The sequence below is a fragment of the Lissotriton vulgaris genome, chromosome 3_1 (assembly GCF_964263255.1).
Source record: "Lissotriton vulgaris chromosome 3_1, aLisVul1.2, whole genome shotgun sequence".
Lineage (NCBI taxonomy): Eukaryota > Metazoa > Chordata > Amphibia > Caudata > Salamandridae > Lissotriton > Lissotriton vulgaris.
Genome location: NC_141689.1, coordinates 129,630,112 through 129,643,702, shown reverse-complemented (window position 1 = coordinate 129,643,702; position 13,591 = coordinate 129,630,112).

Here is a 13,591-nt window from a genome sequence, read left to right as displayed (position 1 = left end):
GGCGTCGAGTTTATTGGGGCCCCCGTCAAGTCAAGGGAAATTGGTAAATGCACTTGAGGTACGCCTCTGTGCGGTCGCCCCTCACACGTGAGGGGGATATGTCTGGTTTAGGGATCTTGACACCGGTTACGACCTTGCCGTTGGCCCTTAAACGTTAGGATGTACAATTTCAATTCAAAGTTTTGTAGGATGTTAGTTCGGCTAGGAGAACCTCTGTATTAGAGTATATGTTAAGGTTAGCCAAACATCGCAAATGTGGAAATGAAATTGTACATTAATATGAAACTGTTATTTTAACGTTTGAATTTTGTTTCATATTTTAATAAATATGGCCGGGAGGGTCACTCCCTCCCGTCTTCCAAAAGTTCAGAACGTTTCCGGTTTCCCATCCTTGGGGATTGTGTTGAGAGGGGGTGGCGGGTATCTCAGCCATATGGTAAAGTATTGAAAGTATAACTAGTACTTGCGTTGAATTTCTTTGACATTGGCTACTACTACAAGAAATAGTACTGAAGCTGAGTAAGTCTAGAATATATCCTTGGATTCCTTCACCAGCCTGTTGCTATGACCTTATGTGTGTGGAATTATTGCTGTCATTTAGTCACACATCAATCAAAACCACACAGCCCGGGGGAAGAGGGTTAGGGTTTGGAAAATGGATGGGAATGGGGGTTTCTTTTTGGGTAGGTTTTGTTGAGAGAAAAAAAAAGCACAGCATGGCAAACAATAATTGAAGATAAAGAAATCTTTGGGTACAAAGCTAAACAAAAATCTTATAAGTGGCATAAAAGAAGTGCATGCACTACTGCATGCATTGTTACTGAAAATTAAGTAGTACTTTCGACAACCGTGAATGACAGAATGCGACAGTACCGGGCTTCAGCGTTTTCACTTTATTTATTTATTTATAAAAACATTTGTAAAGCGCGAAACGAAGGCCCGTGGGCATCTCGGCGCTAAGTAGCTGCAATGCTTAACCAACAAGGGGACTGAAAGTTCACTGATTAAACAGCCAGGTTTTCAGGTTTTTGCGGAAAGACCAGAGGGAGGTGCTGGTCTTGTTTGAGTGAGGCAGTGTGTTCCATAATTTTGGAGCGGCCACAAGGAATCTTCTGTCACCCCAATTGACAGATTTAGTTTGGGGGATCACTAGTTCCAATGAACTGGAGGAGCGCAGTGTTCTGGAAGGGCAGTAGGGGGTTAGGTTCTGAGTGAAGAACACTGGTCTGGCGTTGTGTAAAGCTTTGTATACCAAGCACAGGGACTTGAACTTAATCCTCTTCTTCACCGGGAGCCAGTGAAGCTGTCTTATGGTGGGTGAAACCGGATGGTATTTGGGGATTCGCCCTAGGAGCCTGGCGGCCGCGTTCTGGATAGCCTGCATTTTCGATAATACTCTCTCCTGGGCACCTAGAAACAGCGCGTTACAATAATCTAGGGTGGAGAGCACCAGAGAGCTTATCAAAGTTTTAGCGGTGTTTTCCAGTAGAAAGGGCAGGATTTTTTTGATAAGCCTTAGTTTATGAAAGGCTGATGAGGATATTTGGTTGGCCTGTGGTAGGAAGTTCAGACGGTAGTTGAACATGACTCCCAGGTTCCTCACCTTGTCAACCGGGTCTGGGGGCTGGCCCATGGGTGAAGGCCGCCAAAAGGGGGACCACTCCGGGGAGAGATTGCCAAAAATTACAACCTCAGATTTGTCGGAGTTTAACTTCAAACAATTGTGTGACATCCAGTTCCCTATTGCCGACATGCCCTGATTGAACAAGATGGCTTTCTGAGGCCCGTCATTTTTTACGGCAAGGACCAATTGGGTGTCATCAGCGTAAGACGTGAGGCTCATCCTGTGTGCCCTGATGACATTGGCAAGGTCCGACACATAAATGTTAAATAGTGTCGGACTAAGGGATGAGCCTTGGGGGACTCCACATGGTAGTGATAGGGGGGAGGATTCAAAAGGTCCTACAGTGACGACCTGGGTTCTGTTAGCCAGGAAGGAGGCAAGAAGATTTTTTGCATTGCCTTGAATGCCTATGCTCTCGACACGGTCGACCAAGGTGGTATGGTCGACCGTGTCGAAGGCCGCCGATAGATCCAGTAATATCAGGACAACGGTGCCTCCCGCATCCCGGATGGATCTGATGTCGTCCGCCGCTTTGACCAAGGCGGTCTCAGTTCCGTGGAAACGACGGAAGCCAAACTGCGATTCATCAAGGCATTTGTTTTCCTCGATAAAGGAAGAGAGTTTGGCATTCAAGATTTTTTCCGCTATTTTCGCTAATAGTGGGAGACTGGCGATAGGACGGTAGCTTTTGGGTTCTTCTTTATCAAGGGTAGGTTTTTTGAGAAGCGGCTTTATTAGAGTTTTCTTTAGTGTCTCGGGATAGATACCAGTGCTAAACATGGAATTGCAAATATTGGTTATAGTCGGTAGGACTGCATCCATGATTGGTCGCAGGACCTTCAGGGGACAAGGGTCAAGGGCCGAGCCGGATTTAATGGAGGATACCATATTTAGCACCTGCGGACACGTCACCTCTCTGAACTGAGGGAGGATAGGTCCTTCAAGTTGAGTTGATGGCCTGTGGGAGAGGGTTACGTTATTGGCGAAGACCCGGTAAATGTCGTCAACTTTACTGAAGAAGAACTTTGACAAAGCGTCACAGAGAGTTTGGGACGGGGGATGTGTGAGATCAACTGAGAGACCTGCTAGTTGTTTAGTGGTCTCATATAGGGATTTATTCGAGTTTTGTGCGCTTTCTATTTTGTTGCAGTAGTACTTTTTTTTTGCATCAAAAATAAGTTGTTTGTATTTTGCTACAGACTCCTTGTATAGGAATTTGGCCTCGGGAGAGGAGTCCTTCCGCCGTTGTCTGTCTCTATTTCGACACTGTTGCTTTTGTGTACGCAGTTCCTCCGTGTACCCCGGGGCCGATGGGGTAGATCGGTTGCGTGACCGTTGTTTAACTGGGAACAATTCTTTTGCTGCCGAGCTTACCCAGTTGTAAAATTGGGCAGTGGCGTTGTTAGGATCGGGAGATAGCGTGGGGAGGGTGTCATTAAGCAAGGTTTCCAACCTACCTACATCTATGTCATCCCATGCCAGGTAGGGATGACGGGGATTGGGGTTGGGTTTGTTGACCAGGAGGTCGTCCACTTGTAATGATGCCAAGATAAGATGGTGATCCGACCAAATCAAGGGGAGTATTTTAGTGAGTTGGAGGCCCGTGGCGTTAGAAAAAATGCTGTCTAACGTGTGGCCTCCTTCGTGCGTGGGGGAATGAACCAGGGGAAGTAGGCCAAAGTTGGACATGTCTGCTAAGATTGTAGCCGTATCGGGATTGTCGGGCACATCAAAATGAAAATGAAAATCGCCTAGGATGGTGAAGGAGTTGTCCAGCGCGGATGTTTCCAAAAAAGACCTGTGAGCCCCCAGGAAATCGCTCCTGGGCCCGGGGGTTGATAAAGGAGGATCCCTTTAAAGGTATAAGAAGGGGACAGTTTGATAGCAAATTCTAAGGCTTCACAGGAAGTCTGCGGAATCGTCGTGTACCTTACGGTATAAGTGTCTCGAGCAATAATGGCGATACCACCACCTTTTTTCTTGGTTTGCCTATCCAGTCTGTAGGTGGTAAACCCTGCCGGAACGGCTATGACTAGATCCGGATCGGACGCTTGGCCCATCCATGTTTCTGTCATGAACATGATATCTATTTTATGGTCCTGGATCAGGTCATGGATGTCTTGGCTGTGTTTGCCAAGCGAGCGGACATTCGTAAGCGCTATGGTGTGAGATTCCGTAGGATAGTACTTAGCACCGGGGAGTGATTTACGGGTGGACGGTAACATGGCGTGATAGCCTGGGCATTTTGCGGCTAGGTTTGTAGACAAAGAGTCAGGGTGAGGTATTAGACATGATTGACTGGTGATGGGGCGAAGAAGCTGTAGCTGGGCGGCCGAGTAACGGATAAGTGGGGAAGGAAGGGGCAAACCAGGGGGGGTGGCCCTAGGCCCGGGCCAGGCGCGGATGGGCGCAGACGGGCTTGTCTTTGGCGCGCCTTTGGTGCGCCGCCGGCGCGCCCGCTGCGCCCGCCCGCTGCGCGGCCGGGCGAACCTGTTGTTAATATGCATAGTAGGGCGGGGCGGGAGGAGGGTGGGAGGGGCGCAGAGCAAACCGGCCAGCCTTCCCAACTAAAGATGGCGCCCAAAGTGATGCTGCTAGCTTCCCAGCGCCTGAAACAGCGTCGCTGTGGGAAGATAAGGTACCAGAGCCTCGGCGAATTAATCTCGCCTTGAGGTGGGGGGCGGGACTGTAAAATAGCACCTATTAAAATATAGTACAGATTTTAAAAAACGAATTTAGAAAATCAATCGTTTTTTTCACAAACAGCAAAAAATTAACAGAGCAAACCTCCGGCTTCCGCCTCAGAGGGAAAACATTGACAGATTCTGGGGGAGCGAAGGTAACGCCTTTAAATACCCTGGGAGGGCGGGAGGGGCGCAGAGCAAACCGGCCAGCCTTCCCAACTAAAGATGGCGCCCAAAGTGATGCTGCTAGCTTCCCAGCGCCTGAAACAGCATCGCTATGGGAAGATAAGGTACCAGAGCCTCGGCAAATTAATCTCGCCTTGAGGTGGGGGGCGGTACTGTATAATAGCACCTATTAAAATATAGTACAGATTTTAAAAAACGAATTTAGTAAATCAATCGTTTTTTTAACAAACAGCAAAAAATTAACAGAGTAAACCTCCGGCTTCCGCCTCAGAGGGAAAACATTGACTTGCCTATCTCTGCACTCAGAGAAACACTTCTTACATTAAATTAGGTTTAAAAAATAGCCGAAGTAAAACCTATAGAATGGCTGTAGGGATCAATTTAGAAGCAGAGAGAGATCCAAAAAATGCAGAGTCACACTCATAGAAGTTCACAGCAATAACATTACTTTAAATTTTTTTTGAAAACAATGGATACTGTATCTGTATGTTGTTGTAGGTGTTGAATTTGGTAAGTAAGTTGCACGCATCAAACCATTCCTCTTATTAGCGGCACTCCCCCATTCCAGCTGACGCTTCGTCCATCAATGTTGGTGACCAGAAGACACCCTGTCCACTGCCTGCCTGGAGGATGCTGGATTGCGGCTCGCTAATGTGAAGCCTGACTTCATCCTTTTTTTCCCATTGCACAGACTGAAACCCGGCCTGTAATTATTGATGGAAAAACAGGAAGTGATATTAGAACAACACTGATAAATAAATATAAGGTATGTACGCTGTGTAGTGCAAAAAGTCACACTTTGAGTTTCCTAATAGACAGTACAACATTTTTGAAAGTGCGTACTCTGTCTGAGTCTCCTTTTGAAGGATAAATAAGTATGGGCAAATTAATTTAGCAGATCATTCCCCTCAAGCTAGGTGTACTGTAAACTGTGTTTTAGAACAAAATTAGACCTTCCCAGCAGTGGTCCCACCCAGATCCTTACTAAAGCCAGTCGCAAAAATGTAGAAGACCCCAATCAGATCTCAAAAAACGAGGCCTAGTAGAAAACTGGTGACAAACCGTACTTTGAAAGTAAAAGTAGGCCCAAATCCCCCCTTACCCACCGTGGATTGTATTCAAACCACTTGCAAGCAAGCAAAAGTATCCATACCCAGCATCGCTCAAAGACTCGCAAACCCCCCCACAAACAGCCCCCCACCCAAACACATGCAATACAAATACTGCTAACCCTAACAAGCCCTAAGTTAAGAATAGTGGCAAACGCTTTCTTTAACTATGCCAAATCCCCCCTTTCCCACCATGGATTTTCTTCAAATCACTTGCAACCAAAATTAAAAATTCCCACGAGTGCTCTAAGACCCCAGAACTCAGTTGCAAAAATCTAGAACACCCAGAAACACATGAAATCCTGCTGCTAGGGCTAACCCTAAAGAACCCTAAGTTACAAAAAGTGTCAAAAGGCTTTTCCGCATGGATTTTCTCCAAACCACTTCTATCCGGTATTAGACCTTCCCAGCAATGCCCCAAGACCCGCCAACCCACCCGCAAAAAAGTACAACACCCCCAAACAGCCAAAAAGGAAAATCTCATACTTGCAATATTTATCGGCCTTCGGTCCAAACGCGCTGTGCAGCTAGGTCATAACTCCCGTTTTCCACCACGGATTTCCTGAAAAGCAAATGCAATCAAAATTAGACTGTCCCAGCAGTGCTCCCAGACCCCAAAACTCACCCAGAAACACCCAGGACCCCCCCAAAGAGAACCTCAAAGGCAAGCAAGTCAGCAAAAACGCAAAAAGATTTTCGCCTCCGATTTGGTCCAAACCACTTTTATCCGGTATTAGAGCTTCCCAGCAATGGTCCAAGAGCCGTCAACCCAGGCGAAAACTAGTAGAAGACCCCCAAACAGCCAAAAAGCAAAAGTACAAAAATGGGGACTCAGTCATTTTCATGGCAATTTCCAAAATCACTCCGCGCGCGTTCTGCAGCTAGGCCCTAACTCCCGTCTGCCACCATGGATTTGCTTCAAACCTCTTGCAATCAAACGTATCCATAGCCAGCAGTGCTCCCAGACCCCAAAACCCACCCACAAACACCAGGAAGCCCCCCAAACAGGCCCCCGAAAATGCTACACTGACCGAAATGTCAGAAATAGCAAAAACTTTTCCCTCATGGTCCAAACGCGCTGTGCAGCTAGGTCATAACACCCGTTTTCCACCGCGGATTTCCTGAAAAGCAAATGCAATCAAAATTAGACTGTCCCAGCAGTGCTCCCAGATCCCAAAACTCACCCAGAAACACCCGGAACCCCCCCAAAGAGCACCTCAAAGGCAAGAAAGTCAGCAAAAACGCAAAAAAATGTTCGCCTCCGTTTTGGATCAAACAACTTTTATCCGGTGTTAGAGCTTCCCAGCAATGCCCCAAGACCCGCCAACTCACCCGCAAAGAAGTAGAACACCCCCACAAGTGCAGAGTCTTTCTTCATTGGGCGTAATCCAGCCCTCTGCTTTGAGGGAAATAGGAGTCTGGAGGAGGAGGATAGAGGAGCATATTCTTGTGAACTTGTGAACCTGAGGAATGCAGACTGCGGCACCTTCAAATCAATAAGCAAACAAGTGAAGACAGTTCTGCTGATAGGCTTGTTTTTGTGATTAGGTGATTAAAGTTTTAATTATATTAACTGTGCAAAACAAAGAAAGACAGACACACAGGAATAAAAGTGAAAAAGGACGAAAAAGAAAGTTATTGATTCATTGGCTCATTTTCAGGGCTCTGTGTCAGGGAATAAGAATAAGAGTTCGTCCTTATACTCTGCGAATTCAGGCAGGAGTAGGTCAGTGTCACCTAACAGAGAACAAATTCCCTCATCTAAGTTGCTGTCCACCTCGTCTTCATTCGGCGTTTGTTCTCGTACGTTGTAGTCTGGTGGTATGAGGTGCTGATTCATCTTGATCATTGTTAACCTCTCCACATTTTTGGGCGAGAGGCGGGTCCATTTGGAAGTTACAATGCCACCAGCAGCACTGAAAACACGTTCAGAAGACACGCTTGTGAGTGGGCAAGACAAGTAGTTTATAGCCAAGTTGGAGATTTGTGCCCACAATTCTTTTTTCCCATGCCAATACGCCAATGGGTCAGCATTAACATAGACCTCTGTTGAGTCATTCATAGTCCTGCACCATCGACTCAAGGTCCTCCAAGGTTCCTCCACTTTGCTTACTTTTTGCTGGGACCTTTTGAGAACCAAACCCAAGGAAAGTTAGCCAATCCTCTTCTTCACCCAATGTTACTGTTGTGTCTGGTGCAAATGATCCGGTTGCCGGTGTCTTTAATGGCTGAGAGGTCACTTGTGCCACAGCCACAGGTGCTGAAGTGGATTCTTTTGACTGGGGATGGTCTGCTGATGCTGATGTACTGCCTTTTCCTTCAATTTCCTGCCGTTCTCTTTCAATCCTCATGGCTGACAAGGCTAGCCAACGTTTGTACTTTGTAACATATAACAGGGACTCGCTGTACCAGGAGTCCCTGCGCTGATCCGAAACACCTGATCCACCGTCCTGCCGTCAGCCATGCCCCCAGGCTCCCCCACGCACAAAACCTCCACGAAGTAGTACTTCACTGGGCATCTCGCTGCTGAAGGTGCGTGGACTGCATTTTGCCGGTTGTTATTTCAGGGAGGAGAGGAAGACTTTGCCCTTTGGATCCGGGGAACGTGCAGAGCGCTGCTGTTGTTTGTGGGCTGTAAACAGCGGAGGAGACTGCTTTGGATGCACGCAGGGATTCGCTGTACCAGGAGTCCCTGCGCTGACTAGAAACACCTGGTCCACCGTCCTGCCATCAGCCACGCCCCCAGGCTCCCCCATGCACAAAACCTCCCCGCCGTAGTACTTCACTGGGCATCTCGCTGCTGAAGGTGCGTGGAGCGTGGACTGCATTTTGCCGGTTGTTATTTCAGGGAGGAGAGGAGGACTTTGCCCTTTGGATCCGGGGAAAGTGCAGAGCGCTGCTGTTGTTTGTGGGCTGTAAACGGTAGAGGAGACTGCTTTGGACGCACGCAGGGACTCACTGTACCAGAAGTCCCTGCGCTGACTGGAAACGCCTGGTCCACCGTCCTGCCATCATCCACGCCCCCAGGCTCTCCTACATGGTTTAAGGGAGCCGAGAGTTCACGCAGCGCGGGAGCACATGGGAGACGACCGGGAGAAGCACGGGACAAGGGCGGGACAGTCTGTGGCAGTCCGGGGCAGGTCGAGGCTGGGCTGGGCCACAAACCCCTACATCTAGCACCTTCTCTCCCCAACCTGTGAGACATCAAAATATATTATTTTAAGACTTTGATACGTAATATTTGTGTTACACAATCGTATTGTATTTTTTCATGATAGCTTTCGGTAGTTTAATATAATATTGTGTACCTTGTTGGTGGTTTTAATAATGTCTAAACAAGGAATAGCGGAAAAAAAAAAACAGTGCCTGGCACATTGAATACCTATCTAGTCAAAGTAGTTAAGAAAATTAACAACAATTGGCGATTATCACTAGGACGTGGTAGTCCACCGAATGTTTACTTCTTTAGGCGCATCTGTATTAGATGATAGCTGTGAGGTGTAAAATGTGGATGTTACTGACTATGAGGCCCTAGTGTTAGTAGCTCCCAGCCAGGTTGTGTTGGATGATTCTCCTGATCCCTGTAACACATTAGTACATGCTTCCCCGCTGCGCAGAGTAGTTAGAGCCTGCAGGAAAGTTTCAATTAGACGTGGGGGAAATCGGAGTAAAAAAAGAGTTGGAAGCCCCCCCAAGAGTATAGTAAGCGAGGAGGATGTCACGGAAAAGGAAGGTACTGCCAAACTAAATACTGAGCAATTAGATCTTTTGGTTAGCATCATTAATGCCAAGCTAGATAGTATTATTAAACCCTTAGTGGCCAAACTAGATCTGATTTCTGCTGAAGTAACCAGATTCGGAGGCCTTTGGGATTCTCATATCGCCCTGGTTGGAAAGCCTAAGATCACTGAGAAGGGCACAAGAGTGAGCAGAGAGGTTAAAACACCAGTACAGGGGAGGCATAGTGTTAAAGAGACAGTTATACTAGATAGCCCACCTAGCATTTGCCTAGGAAATAAGGCCACCGCCGTTGCTGAGAACAAAGAGGGGTGGACAGAAGTGAAGAGAAGGCGTTTTATCGATCTCCCCCCAGATTGTGCCCCCTATGTGGTTGTCCTAACTAATGTGCCTCCTGTTGAAAAATGTATGACTCAGTCCCAACAAGAACCACATGACTCCTTAAAAAACAAAACAGTCTCCTGGTTGCATAGGCATTGTGGGTTTCCAGTCGAATATTCTGACCAAATTTTAACAACCAGAAGGGTGAACTAGATCGGCAACTCTACAAAGAGTAGCAGGGGTGATTGTGTTATTATTAACTTTAAACATCCCCAACATGCTGCTACTGTTTTGTTGAGAGCAGCTCCGTTGATAACAGTGTCTATGCCTGTCCACTGGGTTACTTTTATAGCCACCTTTGTAAAGCCATCCCCAATGATTACAACAATACTAGGCAATTCCCATTTATATACAGGCCCGGTCTGGTTATCCCATTGCAAAATCGATTTCATGCTTTAAGCAGCTTAGACACCAATGACTGACTTCCCCAGGTTTCTGAGACCCCCCCGAGTGAGATTCCAGATGCTTTGGTGAGCGAGGCTAGTGATAACCCTATGGTAGCCGAGCCGATTAAGGTGTCCGAGCCCCCTCTGTGTGAGATTCCAGATGCATTGGCAAGCGAGGCTAGTGATAATCCTATGGTAGCCGAGCCGATCCAGGTTTCTGAGCCCCCCTTGTGTGAGATTTCAGATGCATTGGTGAGCGAGGCTACTGATCACTTTATGGTAGTTGAGTTGACACAGGTTGTCAACCCTGACCTGACCAATGACCTTGAGGTCCTACCTAATGGAAATCAAAGGGAAGAAGACGGCAGTAATGTAATTGTAATACGTGATAGTACAGGGATAAGTGGCAAAGGGATAACAATCGCTAGTTGGAATATTGCGGGTTTGAAATCAAAGGGGAATGTCATAGGGTGGTTGGACCTGATTAACACCTATGATATACTATGCCTCCAAGAAACCTGGTGCCGGGATGATGTTAATTTTGACCGGTTTGTCTCTTATAATCTTCCTGCGCAGGGCATAGGACCAGGGAGAGCTAAAGGCGGACTACTGACACTCGTGTCTATTAATCGCCCGATTGTAGTTGAGAGGTATATAACTGTGGGAGCACACCTGCAGATTCTTTGGTTATCTGAGGCCTAAGGACGTAACATTTTACTGCTAAACTATTATAACGACATTTTTGATAGCTCAAGGGTTATAGTAATATCCGATCTGGCAAGTGCTATTGAAAAGTTAATTTTAGAAGTAAACGTCATTTTTGATTTTATATGGGTCGGTGAATTTAACACTCCTTTATGCGAATTTTCCACCCAGAAAGTCTGTGGGTTCACAAATAATGCCAGATTTGATGATTTGAATTTTGGGCATAACAGCTATGGGGAGGTTTTAAATTCATTTATGGGCTGCTATGACCTGGAAATCTTGGGCGTTGCTAAAGGTGAAGACGGTGAAACTATCGCTACCTTTAAGAATCGGCATACTAGCTCAATTATTGATCATGTTATTATCTCTTCCAACATCAATTCTAGATGTGTTGTTTTAAGGATTGAAGAAACTTCGATTAGTGATCATAATCGTATAATCCTGGAAACAACATTTTGGGGTGGAAGTTTTGTCAAAATGGGTATTTCAATTAATAATGTGGAACCACACAGACCAATGGGGTCAGATTGAGATGGACAGGGGACAAAGCCAAATTATTAATCAGCTCCATTGTCAGGGATTGTATGTCAGATATCACCTTTATCTTGATAATGGTTCCGATCACATCCAGGTCTTATCTTCTTTTAATAATATCAACAAATTAATTGATGCCAGGTTCACTAGGCCTAAAAGTGCTCAGACTAAAAACGGCCCAGGCTGGTTTGACCACACATGCACTAGTTTACTAACTGAATTAAAACATGCACTCGCTAAAAGGCAGAAGGACACTAACTTTATAAGTAATTTAAAAACTGAATATAAGCGTGCTCTGAAATGGAGGAGGAGTGAGTTACAGCAGCTGGCCTGGGATTCTCTTAACCAAGCTGCTGAATTATCTAACAGTACTCTGTTCTGGGCTACTGTTAACTCTCCTTTTCTGAAAGAAGAAAATATGCCAGAGCTAACATCGAATATCTCGAGTGATGGCTGGGTTGCACCATCTTTGATTCAAATAATTGTGTGGACCCCAACCCTGGAAGGTGGGCTGTTTTGCCTTTGGATTTTTCGGTAACAGAGGTTGTACTTGCCATTCATGCTAGTAAGGGGGGAAAGCCCAGGGCCCCGACGGGGTTCCCGTGGATGTTTTTAAAGCAGCTCCTGAGATGTGGAGTCCTATCTTGGCTATCACTTTTAACACCACAATATGTACTGAGGCACCCAAATCATGGGGGGAATCTATCATCATCCCAATACATAAAAAGGGCAGAAGGTCTGATGTGAAAAATTACCGCCCCATTTCCCTTCTTGACTCCTCAGTTAACATCATGAGTAGAGTCATGCTGGTTAGGCTAGAGGAATGGGTCGAGCAAGAGGGTACTCTTGCCGACAGCCAGTATGGATTTAGAAAGGGCCGGGGAACACTGGACCAGTGTATAAACCTTGATCTGTTGATCGGGAAATACACTGAAGCAAAACAAGTAGCGCTGTACCTTTGCTTTGCAGACCTAAGTAGTGCTTTTGACATGGTTGACCACTCTATTCTGTGGCCAACCCTGCTACAGCTAGGAGCACCAGAGGGTATTATCTTTTTTCTCGCAAGGCTGTAAGGGAAATTACAAACATCTGTGCGTTACGGCGTTAAAGGTGAATGCACTCCAAAATTGAATGTAAGAAGAGGGATTAGACAGGGCTGTGTTTTGGCCCCCCTACTTTTTACCTTATTTATTAACGGTATTGTCATAATTAAAAAAAATGTCAAAGCTGATCCTCCCCAGATTAAAGGCGTACCTGTCCCTGTGTTATTATAAGCAGACGACGCTGTTTAGCTCTCTAGAAACCCTTTGGGTTTACAGCGTCTACTTGATAGATTTTCTGTCTTTATTAAGGACAGAAAATTGATCATTAACAAGGGGAAAACACATACAATGACGCTTGGGGCTAGAAGCTAATTTTCAAATACCTTTTTTATAGATCAGGATATGGTGCAACAAGTAGATACATTTTGCTACCTCGGTATAACCTTCTCCAAAGATAGAAAATGGTCCAATGAATTTAGCAATATTAGTATTAAAATGGCTAAAAATGCCCATGGCGTTTTTAGATTTGCTGCTAAGGTGGGGGACCGACGTACCAGGGACATGCTTAAGATATATCAAGCAAGATGTATCTCTATTGCTCTGTATGGGGCTAGTGTGTGGGGTCACAGAAGAGACCACCCTTTGCAGCAGGAGGAAAATTCCTTTTGGAAAAAGCTCCTGTCTTTACCAACCTCTGCCCCTACTGAGTTAATCCATCGGGAACTGGATATCGATTATCTAACGGATCTGTTATCCCTGAGACCACTTATGATTTGGCGGTCAATTTGGCTCCAGGAAGAAAAAACTTTTAACAGATCTATTATTAAAGATTGTATCTCACTGGATAAACATCTAAATATACCCTGGTTAAAATATGTCACTGTTTGTTTCTCAGAGATATTTCATATACACGTCTTGACTGACTCCAGTGCAGCTTCCCAGATACCCATAATTGAGTTTAAAGCTAAATTCTTGGCTTATAATGTAAGGAAACGAGCCTTAGCCTATAGCACTCTATCAACTGTTATGTTTTATAATAGTTATATTACTGCTGGAGGTTTCCCCAATTATTTGGTAGGGGTGACAAGGCCATCTCACAAGTTTGTGCTGACCAGACTGAGGTTTGGAATAGCTCACCACCTAGTGGCTCTGCCGAACCTTAAGAGACATCCACTAGGGCTATGTATGTGTGATGGCGTAT